This window comes from Trachurus japonicus, chromosome 12 (genome assembly GCF_045865225.1).
Source record: "Trachurus japonicus isolate A0001 chromosome 12, Traja_1.0".
NCBI classification, from domain to species: Eukaryota; Metazoa; Chordata; class Actinopteri; order Carangiformes; family Carangidae; genus Trachurus; species Trachurus japonicus.
The window spans coordinates 18,934,322-18,948,921 of NC_140918.1; the positions used below are offsets into that span (position 1 = coordinate 18,934,322).

Sequence of the window (14,600 nt, forward strand, 5' to 3'; positions counted from 1 at the left end):
GAGAGTGAGAGAGACAGAGCCCAGAGATCAGCTCAGGTTTGCGTAAATGGGTTATCAACATGTGTATATGATATGTGTCATACAGTATGTTGCTGACAGTGTGTGCGCGTACGTGCATGTGCGTGCTTGTGTGTGTGCAACTGTTTACGAGGCACAGCAGAGAGATGACACCATAGCTGAGTGATAGAGCAGATGGGCCTCCCATATCTGTCAAACTGAATACATGCTTTTCACTCAGTCTATTCAATCCTTCTCTGCATACATGTAGGCGACTATGCATGTAAATGAAATAATTTTGTTATAACAAGATAAATGCTCACTCGAAATCATCATTATTATTGTTAACTATTATTATTATTATTGTAGGAAGAAATTTTTAAAGTTTTTTAGTAGAGAAAATGGCTTTCCTGTCACAGCGTGAGTACCAGAGCTTATATTACAGCTCCAGTCCATTACTGATGGCTGCACCTTTTTACCCCTACACGTCAGGGTATATACAACATGAGTCGCACCTTCATCATGTTCTGTTAATTAATCAAATCAAAATATAGCAAAATAACAACTGCGTTCCCTCCATCATATCCAACCGAACCATTTATTCGACCGTCAGCTCACGTTGACTAGATTCAGGTTGAGTCAACAAACACACATCTGCCTTAATTAAGGTGTTAACCTTTGTCTGATTCCATCCGTTCACACATCCTCCAACCTGTTCTTCCCTTATTTGCATCTGTAAAAGGCAGATATTCAATATAAGACAGTGCAGCACCTGGTGGCTGCAATGATCACAAACTGGACGTGCACTGAGGATGATTTGAATATTGGGTTTGCAACTGACAGCTGGAGCTGTTAGTGATAACCTCCAATCCCACCTACACCTTGTCTTCTTTCCCTCTGCGTGTCAACCACCCACTCCTTCTACATCCATCCCAGTCTTCCTCTGTGTCCACTCTCTGTGCTCGTGCTTGTATTAACTCATCAATAATGTCAAAGATGTGGTATAACCAGCCTGTTTAAATGACAGACAATTAGAGCAGACAGAGCTGTTGTGGTATTACTGTAACTGCACTGTGATAAACCCACCACCACTATGCTAAATAGGAGTAATTATATACTGAAGTTATGCTACAGCGAAATAATTGAGACATATGGCTCAAGGTTTGTCAAAATTAAGTTTCTTGTTTTTCCACCAGTGTCAGTATAAAAAATATCTTCATCTCTCTTTCCAAAAAAAAAAGGGATTCTGCGTAAACCCACACTAAGTGCTTTACATCTGGAGCATTTCCCTTGTGATAAAAAATGCCAACATTTGATTTTCAATCCTTAGTGTAGCACAAAAATGATAAACACACTGCCACATGCAATTAGTTCTTCACTGGCCTGACTAATTACAAAAATATTGGACTCAGTCCGTAAAACTATCATAGATTGAACAGCTTCTACATTAATTTCACAATTAAGCTTTTATATTAGGGGCCTAAAACCTAATGAGTGTTGAGGGGTTTTTGTGTGTGTGTGTGTGTGTGTGTGTGTGTGTGTGTGTGTGTGTGTGTGTGTGTGTGTGTGTGTGTGTGTGTGTGTGTGTGTGATAAATTAAGTTTGCAAATGTCAATCAGATGCTAAGAGACAAGACATGGATTATTTTGTGCAAAATCCAATAGAGTGATAGATTTCATTACTGGTTCCTTCTCCACAGGAAGGCAGTAATGAAAATGTCCAACATGCTTAAAGAGGAAATACAATTCTGGGGTCAAAGTTAAGTGTAAATCTATACCAAGTGACCAAGAGGTATTTCCAGATTACTTGCATCATGAGCTACTGCAACTAGAATCAAAACTATATACTATAAACTTATATACAAACAGGGCTGTCCATTTCCCCAGAAAGAAAACTTTTATTTTGAAACATCAAAGCTCAAAGGGAAATTAATTAATCAGATACAGTGCTTTATTCAATGACAGTTATTGTGTTTTTGAATTGGGACTGCTAAACAAACAAGCCATTCCTCAAGAAAACTCACTATTGTTTCTGTAAGTTCCCCAGTGCATCTCACGATGAAAGGTGCCTTTGTTTGAAAGTAAAGCAGCACAAAGTTCAATGTAACAGTGACTTGAGAGACCAAAACCTTGAAGAGTTCACTTCAGGTTCAGTGTTTGTGTGGAGTGGTGCAAGCTATGGTGCAGGAGGCCTTACATGGCCATCTCTCACACTCTGTCCCTCTCTCCCTCTCTCATGTCTTGTCTCTGTCCTTCCTGGATTCCACACTGAGGTGAAAGGAAACAGGAACGGCTGCAGCGGCTGTTGGCAGCAGCATTTTTTTTTCTCTGCTCCACTCTTCCTCTTGTAATGCACACACACACACACACACACACACACACACACAAAAGCACAGTCAATATTCCTGTGTTAATGGCTTTGTTCCTCAGCCAGTTGGGAAGATGTTTCCTCAAACATGTTTGTGTGACAAAGCCATTCTTGTTCCTGCAGATGGAATGCAGACAGCCAGTGTGTTTGTGTGTGTATTTCCACGTGTGTGTGACAAACAACACATTTGAAAATGAGATATGGTCAGCCGGATGGATATGAGTCAGCAGGGTGCAGATGGGCCCTTTATTATTGCCAAGTAGAGGAATATTCAAAAGAGTAGCACACACTCTTGCTATCTGCCCTTTGTTCAGTCTGCACCGCAGCACCACTGGGACTCTCCCCAACTCCCTCTTGTGCTTACTGGAACCTTGGCAGTCAGCAGCCAATTAGGACAGCTTTTACTAAAGCTCCAGCCAATTGGATTAGTGCTACATTTCCTTGCCAGATGAGACTCTAAATGTGCTGCTGTATGCTAGAATCTGAGAACTGGTGGGCAGACTCCTGTTTCGCTGATAGGCAGTGGAATAACACACACATGCGCGCTGCACAGGCAGTGGCAGGAGGAGACGGAGACGGAGACATCCCATGATGCTACACGTGTGTCGTCTCCAAGTGAGTGTGTGTGTGTGTGTCACTGAGGTTCCAAACTGTTTAAACCGAGAACATCACATGAAGCAAACCAGAAGCCCGGCTGCCGAGAGACCGCGATGCTGCTCCCCTGGGATACATAAAACAGACGCTGTGCACACACATGGGTGGGTAAAAAAAAAAAAAAAAAAGGAACTGTACCAGGCTTTGCATACAGAGATCACACAGATCACATTTGGGAGGGGGAAGTTTCACTCTGAAGTGAAAAATGAAACAGATCATAAAATGTTTAGGAGACAACTGATGCTTTTCCTTGAGCGTCTTTTCTTTTTTCCTTGTGAAACATTGTTTCGGTGAGTTTTCAGAATCAAGAATCAAGGATTCTAGGATGTAAGGGAGTTGTATGCCGTACAGACTGGACAGCCATTTGAGGCAGATGTATAATTTGGGACTGGGTAAATAAATCTGACTGGACTTGACTTGAACACACACTAAATGGTGCTTGTTTACCTGACGGACTGTGGAGTAGATTTGAATAATTTAGCTGACAAAACAGATTTTTCTGGTTTATGGCTGTGGTTCAGCTGTTGTTACACTGTCTGAATTTGAGTGTGTGTGTGTGTGTGTGTGTGTGTGTGTGTGTGTGTGTGTGTGTGTGTGTGTGTGTGTGTGTTTGCCATATGCTCAGTGTAAGCAGTTGTCATTTCTCTGTGTGTCCTTAATCTGGGTCCCTGGGCCCAAGTAAATTATTAGTGGAAATTAAATTCATTTCCAATCCACTTCTATCCACTGAAGCAATCATAATCCACTGGAGGTGTTTCAATCACGTGAAAATCAAACACCAAAAGCTAAATATAGAAAGGTAAAAGGCCTCGGTTCCTAAAACATGCTCCAGTTCAGTTTTGCTTTACATGGTGTTTAGAACAGAATTAATAGAAATACGTTTTTCATTTATTCATTTTCATTTATCACAAGGTTGAATAACAATAACGAAATCACAAAAAAGTTCTAAACAAAAATAATTAAAGAGAAATTAAGACTATCCACCTATACCTACAGTACAAACCCTCAGATGAATAGGGAAAAATTAAGAAAGAAAATTACAATAAAAAAATTAAATGTACCAGGAGAAATAATAAAACAAAAACAAACCAGAATACATCAAATAAATGTCAACAGAAAAGATTTGAATGAAAAGACAGTTAAAAAAAAAGAAATACTCGGAGAAAACAACAGCTGAAGAAAGAAAGAAATAAAGACAAAGAGAGATTGTGCTTTGTGATCATACAATAGCGGCTCACTCTGCCTCCTGCTCATCCCCTTATTGCATCGATATTGATGGAGAGTTCATTGCAAAGTCAGTGCTTATGAGAAAGAGTCTGCGGAAGTGCTCATGGGTGCCTGGAGGATACACACTTAAGCATACAGGTACACACACAAACACACACACAGTTTCTCAGCCTGCTCGATCTCTGGTACTCTGCTCACTTTGTCTGGCTGCTGCAGGATATTTGTCTATTGCACTCCATCGCAGAAATGAGAGCCTCACAAACAAAGAAGCAACAATGCGAAATCACGATCAATCTCTTAAACACACACACACACACACACACAACAAAGCAAAGCAAAGATGTAATCGACTCACAAAGCCCAGTAAGAAGCAGAAGAAGGGCTTTATATGACTGTAATAACCAGCTGCTACAGAAGTAATCTGTGTTACAGGACTATAAATCAATTAGCCAGGGCTGGTCAGTGACACAAAGACACCTTACATTTCTGAACAACCACAGCAGGTGCGGCTGAAGTGTGTTAGCAGAGACACCTCTTACATATGAAACAGGGTGGAGAAGGGTGGAGCAAACAAAAATAACCCAAAGGCAACAGGCCATTAATCAAGCCTGGAGACCACCAGGCTTAAAGAAGTGATAAACCAGCACAGACTAGTGAGAACCACTGGACCATGGCAGGGAGAGGGTAAACACAGTTCAATCAGACCGAACAGTCAAAAACGAAAACAAACTGTCCTCAGCTCAGACGTATAATAAGACAATGCTGAAAATTCAGGTTCAACAGCACTAAGCGGAACTGTTGGAAAGATTTTTGCATGATAGGTTATAGCACAGGTAGGCGTGAAGACCTTTGTTCGCTGACAGGCTGATACGTACCGCCGTTGTGACCTTTTCCAGCGAGAAATACGGTGTTAGTTTACGTTTAGTAGTGCAGGTTTTGTTTAAGGTATGAGAACGAGCTGGTTCAGCAAGAAATGAAGAGAGAAGCGGTTCAGCATTTCTCCCTCGAGCTGTCATTCACTTGATTGCGCGCGTGCGAACACTACAACAACACCAGCAGCGGCGGCGGCACAAGCGCGCGCGCAAAACACAGAGACGCTCTCCTGTAATAGTACTGCGCGAGGAAACAACCTGCACGCAGTCCCAACTAGACTCACTTCAGCCTCACCAAAACACTGCCTCGTGGAAGGAAAGGATAGAGGATAGAGGGAGAGAGAGGGAGAAACGCTGAAACAACAAAAGCAGGTTACGGAGCTGTAGGAAATAAACTCTGTTAGCGGGTACTTCAATGACCGAGAAAGAGTTGGAGAAAAATGTTTCAGCGCAGCGGGTTTAGATAATATTGATATCTCGCAGTGCAGTGCGGAAGTGGGCTATCAGACACCTGCTATGAAAGATGAGCTATTAGATGAGGCAAAAAGCAGCACGCGTGGACTCTTCATCTTATTATAGTCCATTCTTCGCAGGTACATTCACTTTAACACAAAAAAAACCTCTTCCGCAAACCCTGAGTGAGCAGACTGTAGACTCAGCGCGAAGAAAGTTGACGTTTTATCACGTGTAAAGTTCCTCTTTTTGTCCCTGCCACAGAAGAAAAAAAAACGAAAGCAAGGACGCACAGCGAAACAACACAACGCAAGAAAAGACAGAGAAATGAGATTAAATAGCGGAGCCGGTCGACTAAGACCAGGCGACAGAGAGGAAATGAGCTTTAAACCTGTTTCTCAAGATTTTGGTTTCTCTGACACATACAGCTTCAGTAGGCTGATATAAAATACATGGGGGGGAAATTACTAGAAAGAATGAACATATCAACCAACTTACAGTGATGGCAATTAGCAGCTGGGAGTCCTTCAGAGAAGACAGAAATATAGAAATCCAATCGGGAAAAAAATCCGAGAGGGAGCCAGTGTGAGCCGTCACCGTCCAGTCGCAACGAGGAGAAGTCACAAAGTGTCTTGACAACCGGAGCAGCGAGCGCGAGCGAGCTAGAGAGCTCAGAGCCGCCTGCTGGTTTACTGTCTGGCACGAGACGAGAGAGAGAGAGAGAGAGAGAGAGAGAGAGAGAGAGAGAGATGAATGGTTAGAGTGCGCACGCGCAGACGGGGTCGATTCATTCCGGTGGTGGGGCTGAATAGAGGCACAAACACAGGGGTGCGAAAGAAAGACAAGAAGAAGCTGCCGCACTTGTTTTTTATATTTTCTCAGCCTGGATTAGACGCGCAAAATGGCACATTTAATGAATTACCGCTAATAAGAGAAAAAATAATTAACAAATAATCAGGCTAAATATAAAAGTAAAAACCATAACACCATAGAAGTCCGGAATTCCAAACAAAGTATTAGAATAGATGAATAAAATAGCCCACTCAAATTAAAGCCCATTTCAGTATAGGTAGTGCCTATAAACCTATTACATTATAATACTCATTCTGTTACGTAGCTTCCAGTGGGCTAGATCATTATTCATGAGTTGATTATAGGCTTTTTGGTATTGGTAGTATGAATCTACAAAGTAGCCTATGGCTAAAGATGTCACATTAACGTAGTCAGGTAAAAGTAGGTTGTAAAGTGGCATTACATGAAAATAACCTACTCAAGTAAAGCACTACAAAGAAAATTCATATCCCACTCTTATTCCACCACTAGCCTATAACTCAGTGCTAATAGTTGCGAGAAATGCAAGAAAAATGTGACTAAATAAAATAACAGATAGACGCACAAAGCTCAAGTGTATAGGCTAACTGAAAGTGCACAATTGTTTTTTAAGTAATCAAACAAAAGGTAACAAAAACATTTTTAATAGATTTTTTTTCTACAAGAAGACCACATCTAGCCTGAGTAAAAAAAAAAATCTCGACAAGATCGAGTAGCCTACATCTTGACCAAGACTCTCCAATCCGAGAGGAGCATTACTCCCTCCCAGACAGTCTTATAAATAATTCAGCAATAAAAGCTTGCCTCTGCTTGCCTGGCTGCATGCATGCAGCACCAAAAGCCTCTCTCACTGCCCCCTCCTCCCTCCTCCCCCCTGCAGGGCGTCAATCTATGCGGGCGTTACCAATTAAAACAAATCTCCAAGCAAAATAAAGTTCAATCAACATTCTTGTTTCGTAAATGGCCGTGGCCGCGCGGTCAAATCAGCCTGGGATTACGAGGCTTCTGTCAACTATCAATAGCCTCGTGCGCCTGCGAGAGGCAAGGGGGGAGAGAGAAAGGGAGAGGAGGCGAGGGAGGGAGGGAGGAGCGGAGTGGCTGAGTTTCAATGCACAGACGGCGCAGTCGGAGCAACCAGCCGATGATGCTGTTCGTCCTGTCCTGATCGGAGGAGAGAGAGCAGAGAATCACCCGCAGGCGACGGCCAATGTAATCCAAGACATCCTGTCCCACAGCCGCGCTCCGCTCAGCGCTGTCCTGACAGAGCTGACAGAGCTGACAGAGGGGACAGAGCTGACAGAGCTGACAGAGGGGACAGAGCTGACAGAGCTGACAGAGCTGACAGAGGGGACGGAGCTGACAGAGGGGACAGAGGGGACGGAGGGAGAAGGAGAAAGTGTAGCAACAACCAGTCCAAAAGAAACAAAAAGCCATTTACCTGAGCAGTGAGCACCGCTCCCGTTCAGCAGCCCGCGCTGTTATTATACTTCCCCCCTTCACCGTGGCTTTCAGCGCTGCCGCTCACTCCGAGCTGCTTCGCCGCCGAACGGGAATTTAGACAACGGGATTTGTTCACGTGGTCGCGCTCGGTGCTCCCTAATTGGCGGAGATGCTCGAGCCGCCGCTCGCCTCGCTCGCACCTGTACGGTGAACGGCACAAGTATGCAGGAGGAGAGGAGGAGAGGAGGAGAGGAGGAGGAGGAGAGACAGGTGCAGGAGGAGGAGAAGAGATGGATGGAGGAAAGATGGAAGAAAAACAGACTGCTGCAGGATATATCTTATGGAGCTCTGCCCCCAGTGTGTGTGTGTGTGTGTGTGTGTGTGTGTGTGTGTGTGTGTGTGTGTGTGTGTATGAGAGCGAGAGAGAGAGTGTTATAAGCCTTCTAATGATTTTTTGTTGGGGAGGTGGGGGGGCAACTGGGAAGCTTTGCACATTTCTGAAGACTGAGAAGTCAACCTAAGCCTACTGTATATGGATATGAATTTATGATATAGATAACTGATAAATTATGGGTGGCCTTTTTATTGTAACACAGACCAGAGCGTCTTTGACAATTAGACCAAAGGGCAATGGCATTTAAAAAAAGTGCAACTTAAAAGATAAGAGAGTTTAATGTAGGCCTAAGCACTCTTGGCCACACAGCTGCTTCATGTGTAAGGATTGGCCATGAAAATGTATTTGTTTAATCAGAATGACTTCAAGTCAACCATTCAACTATTTTAAATAAAACTCATTAATGTGGAAAACATATATACGAAGAGTGAAGAGTCAGCTCATTTGTGAGCTTTACAAACGTTAATGAATAAACTTTCTCAATGTTTTTGTTTGGTGAAAGTCATGTGACAGCTAAATGTCATACAATGCATTACACTATGTTTCTGAATGTAACTGAAGTGAGTGAGTTACCTCATATTGAGGCACATTAGAGATGGAGATTTGGAAATGCTTCATATTTGGGTCTGTGGATTGGTGTTGCTGTTACTGTACATTATGGTAACAGCAGTGAGGATCAGTAGATGAACCCACAGTCTTTACTATATTAATGACGTTAGCAACATCTGCCACACATCTGTCAGTGGCATGGCAGAAGGATAACTCTCTTTTGGATGATATAACAGACAACTGACATATTTATAAGCAAGCACAACACCTCACAAGCAGCAATATACCAGAATGACAAATGTTAGCTGTTATTGTTGTATAGTAATATTATAGTACTACTTTTCATAATTTACTGTCATTTTGGCCACTCCTTAGAGTGCAGCCCATTGGTCTGCCATATAACACACACACATGCGCGTTACTTCACAACATATTTGATTTTTGCATAATTGCTGCAAAGGTTTGTAAATGAGGAAGTGGAAAACCTCATAATCCCATTCCCATACAAGCATACCATACACACAGTTTTTCATCTACCTACTGAGGCCACGGCGTAGTAGCAGTCAATGGTGCGGGAGTATTTTTAGATTTCATGTGGGTTGCAGATGCTGCTCCACTCAACCAGGTCACAGCAAACAGAACAGTGTTTTCACTGTAACATTCGTTGCCTTTGACAGTTTCTCCATCGGTGTTTGCTTCCCCATATTTAGTGTCAGGGTTGGGTTTTTTTTAAATACAAGTGGAGATGAAGATGATCATGGTACTACCTACACCACAATCCTAACCCACATGCGGTACCAGAACACCAGGCTCTTCTCTTCTCTTCTCTTCTCTTCTCTTCTCTTCTCTTCTCTTCTCTTCTCTTCTCTTCTCTTCTCTTCTCTTCTCTTCTCTTCTCTTCTCTTCTCTTCTCTTCTCTTCTCAGATTTCAACAGGCCTGACAGATTAGGCCAAGACACTCAACTGGCCTGCAGGCTGTTGGCAGTGATGTGGCTTTATGTTTTCCCCCTACTCAATTTTGGCCTGAATTAAAAGCATGTTGGTTTTTTTTAGGGCAACTTGGAGCATTTATAATTGACTACGAGGAATCTGACACAGTTTCAGCTCTAACTGCTGAGAATGTGCAACGAATCATCCTGCATGCCTGTGTTTATATCTTCAAGAGAATCCAATCAGGACACTGAAATCTAACGTATACCACACCTTAGCTTTAGTAACCATGGTGTGAGCTTGAACGTTACTCATGTTTCCAGACTGGAGGGGTCCCCTTGGTTTTTGGAGTCAGGGGGAGGAGAGTTATTATCTAGGGGAACAAAAGCTGAAGAGCAGAGAACAGAGCAATCTTCCCCTCCTCCTGTTTCCTTCTATCCCTTCCTTCATTCTGCCACCATCCTCTCTCCACCCCCCACCCCCGCTCCACACACCAACACAAACGCCTGCCATCTGACACCCCTCAAAGGAGTTCTTTTTTAGAGTCATCCTCTAAAACACACACACACACACACACACACACACACACAAACATTGTTTGGTAGCTGTGAGGAAGAGCTCTTATGTTCTCAATCCAAGGCACACAACTGGGCCAAGTGGCATAGAGCGAACCAGACGGAAGGACAGACAGACAGACGCCCTCTCCGCGCATTAATCAGGCCTATGTGCACAATGAGAGAGGAGGAGAAGCAGAAGGGGTTGAGGAGGGAACTTTTCTGTTGGTGGACCAGAGTGTACTGTGGGTCGCAGCGTGTGTGTATCATGTCATTTGGTGGGATGCCACCTGGCTGTCTGACCACAAGCAGGACACAGGGAGTGAGTGCGTGCATGCGTAGTGGTGGTGGTGTGTGTGTTTGTGTGTGTGTGTGTGTGTGTGTGTGTGTGTGTGTGTGTGTGTGTGTGTGTGTGTGTGTGTGTGTGTGAGGAGTCTTGCTGGGCCGGACAGAACTTCGACGGGCAGCAGATGGCGGTGCCAGCGTGGCGTGGGCATAAGAGCAAGGTGGACTCACACACATGGATGCACACAGGATGCCCTGCCTGCGGTCAGACAGCCAGGGTTGCCGGGAAGAATTTCAATAAATACTAATCTGACTATCTCACTCCACCTCCGGCCTTTTGCGCTTAAGATTTATCCATCTAACTCTGTTTCTTTGATTCGTCTGCTTGCTTATTAGCACTGATGATTATGCAGCCCACGGTTGTAATTTCTTTTCTAATTAAAAAGTTTCCGCGATATATCATGGAGGGGATGACATGTCACTGTCAACAAAGGAATAATCAATCTGTTTAAGTGCGTATAAACGAACGGCATTCAACACCGTACAATACTGGTGTCGAAGAGGTGATGAAGTGTCTTTGTCAGCCTAACTTGTTGCAATGTAGAGTGAGTATCACTTTTTAAATAAGATGTTATTGTCATGATCCAAGTCCTATTATACACAGAAAACAAAGTGCTTCTTTTTTTTTTCTATGTATATGTGCACACACATAAACACAAACATGCAGATGCACAGATGCACACACACATTAACACGCTTTCAGGGGGCTGTGGCTGAGCAGCTGTCTAGGGAGTGGACGACATCTCTATTGTTGGAGTGTGATGGATGAGACGGCAGCTTGAAATGCAGCATTGTGCTGAACTATACGGACTGGAGGGAGAATTTTTTTTCTTCCTCTGCCCACATTGTGTACCTTCATTATTGCAGTTGATGGAAAAATGTGTTATGGATTTCCTGATGTCCTTTTCCATGTCACGAAAGGTGAGGACAAGAGCCGTCCCATTAGTGATCACATTGAATGAGCAGATGATGACATGACACCTCGACAACACTGGTATTGTATGAAGGAGATGGAATTGCTTTTAGAGCACGTATTTATGTACTTTGGAAGAGTGGCCTCATATCTGGGCTTTAGATCAGTAACTCTCAGTCATTTCCCCCTCACACACACACACACACACACAAACACACAATGCAGTTGGTTTGTAAATAATCCTGTTCTGTGAACATCTGTTGTCAGTGACAGGTGATGGTAAGGTGAGACCATACTCTTGCCCCCACCCAAAACTTCACACAAATAACCAACACGCACACACACACACACACACACACACACACACACACAGACACGCACACAAATCCCGTAATGCTGTGTGCAGCTCAAGCCTTTGGCTGTCACACTTGAGCTCAGTCTCTCTGTACTGCTGGTGACAGCATGACATACACACACATCAAAATGGTTGACGCTCCCCTTTGTCGGCCGTAATACTCCAGGATCTTCCAACCTGTTCACACCGTGCAAAACACAATAGGACGTTTTCCAGCCAGCAAGCCAAAAGAAAAAAAAAGACTTCATTAGATTCATTAGACTGTAATCAGAGAGAAATCAGAGAGCCAGGGATCGTCACACCCCGAATGTCTTGAGCAACTTGTTGAGTGCCTTTCATGTTGAGACCCTGACCTCTGACCTCTCTGTGCAGATCAGCAAGTATAATCCAAATTTATCCCTCGGGGACCAGTAAGATATCATATATCATCTAGGCACTCAGCAGGAACAGTAGCATTGTAATCAGGCTAATTTGCTGACTGTTTTGACGCTACAGGTTAAAATCGCTAGAATTATTACCTTGAGGACTTTCCGAGCTGGCACCTGTGTAGTCAGCCAGATGTCTGCTGACAGGGCGCTGTTTGTTGCTGCAAAATTCAGGCGTGATCAAGCCTCATTTGTGGAAAATGAATATGAATATCTGTTCCTACCTGCCTTTAAAAATCATGTTTTGTCTCCCTCATTTGAATCTCTAGCACATTTTTCTTTTTCTTTGTTTCATATGAGACATCTGAAGACACAACAAATCAAATGAAATATCAAAGCTGGAATACTGTAAATTGTTTTTGATATTTTATGCATTTGCTGGCATGATATCACATGTGCTGAAACACTGCACCATATTCTACCATGTTTAAAACCTCTTACCATGTTGGACTGTTGGAAACCATTGACCTGTTGGTTTAATCTGTCTGAACAAGGCAGTGCTATGTGTTTTTATTATTATTATTATCTCAACTAAATGATGTATTCAAGTTGATATTAACAAAATGGTTGACGTTATTTACGCACAACCCAACATTAACAATGTGTCACAACTGCACAGTTTGACATCAGATGCTCCATCATTTTAAATGTGCAGGAAGTCATGAATTGCAGCTATTTTTAGAGTAAAAGGCTAGCATCAACATTCAAAGAGTGTTGGCATTTTATTTTGAAAGGACCATGTAATTAAGGTAATGGCAAGGTGACACAAATTGGGTCCTGCCATTTGCCCACAGTGTAGTACTTTCCATTTATTCTCCTCTCTGCATGAGTGCAAATAGGCCGCAGGCAGCTGAAAATGTGTTTTTATACTGCCATCAAATCGTCGATGCATTTTAAGAGCCTTCAAAGACACACTCACAGGTGTGGAAGTACACACCTGTACATGCACACCTGCTGAAACACGTAGCGGGAAGACCTCTGAAGTGGAAACGCACAGAAGCTGAGTGAACAGGCTCTGACTAAAACAGACTGTTGGCTAGATGATGCAAACCAGTGAAACCAGCAGGCTTTAGTTAGTGTAGAATCAGGCAGGCTGATGGTGCGAGCTGTCCTCAAGGTGTCTTTAGTTAGGCTGCGCAAAGTGTGGCATCCCTTTAAATGTATGATGACTTTACACTTCGGTACCAGCTGTGAGTTTGAGATGGGACGGAGGGAGAGAGACAGAGAGGGAAAGCAAGAGAGGCAGCAACGCACAGAGGAGAGAACGCCAAACGCATACAGCTCTGATCGCAGCATTGATCCCGACCTTGACGGATACCGGTTGCTTTAGCTTAGTGAGGGACATCAATCCCGCCTGTATCACCTCTAACTCCGCATCTCTTGCCAACCACCTGCCAGTTCCTCGTCTTCCCCCATCCTTCTGAACATCTTGGCACTTTCATCTTCCCCCATCTTTACATCCCTCCATTCAAATCTATCCTCTCCGTCTCTTGAGATTCACTCCAACCCCTCTGCATCCATGTTCCTATGCTGTGTAGCACTTCAAAAGCAGCAGAAACATGAAGCGAGTCACCAGGGAAGAGAGAAGAGGAGGAGGAGGATGTACTGTACAGGATATTTAAACTGCAGGTTGGCAATTAATACAGAACATGTTTTTTTTTTTCCACAGATACCTATTTAATGAACTAAAATGAATAATCACAGTGTAAACTACTTATGTAGATGTTATTTACAGCTGCAATAATTCTTTTAAAGAGCAGGTGGAGGGAAAGGGATTATTACCTGCTACTATATCATGAAATGTATAGAGGGGCCAGATCATGTTATTAATGGCAGAGGATGTGACAAACATAAAGCCTGCATCTGTTTTGTCTGTGGTGTGTGTGTCTGTGGTGTGTGTGTCTGCCTAAATCCTTCCATCTGTTGAGCAATAACAGACCCCACATTAGATCAGGCTGAATGGAGAACATAACAAACAACAATATTCCAGCTCACTGGTTTTCCGAACTCTAGGTAACATCGGTTATCCTTTTGTTCACAACAAACAGGTGCCTCTCTTTATATAATGTTCACTCTATCTACTTTCACTCACTTCAAGTGGCCTAATCCTACATTTGCCTTTTTCTTAAGACTGATGACTTCACTCTTCTGCAACTCTGACTTTACGTGGTTTTTGTGATAACCAGTATGAGTTTGTGCCATTGTTCTTGTATGCAAACAGTAACACACATGGATCTACCAGTCAAATTGCACATTACATCTGAAAAACACTTGGGATGTTGCAGAAACTCGCA

General features: G+C 43.2%; 1 protein-coding gene across 3 annotated transcripts in view; it reads right to left on the reverse strand.

Moving 5' to 3' along the window:
- The window catches only part of strbp (spermatid perinuclear RNA binding protein), an 80,844-nt gene extending 72,915 nt beyond the window's left edge, over nucleotides 1-7,929 (reverse strand). Inside the window, exons 1-2 of one of the 3 annotated variants that reach the window (XM_085793751.1) lie at nucleotides 7,840-7,929; nucleotides 6,069-6,266 (exon numbers count right to left, since the gene is read on the reverse strand). The gene's annotated coding sequence lies outside the window, so the exon portion shown is untranslated. Of the gene's footprint in view, nucleotides 1-6,068; nucleotides 6,272-7,839 lie in introns of those variants that run through there. The other 2 variants (XM_085793752.1, XM_085793753.1) reach the window with 2 other exon arrangements.
- Between the last annotated feature and the right edge of the window lie 6,671 nt (nucleotides 7,930-14,600).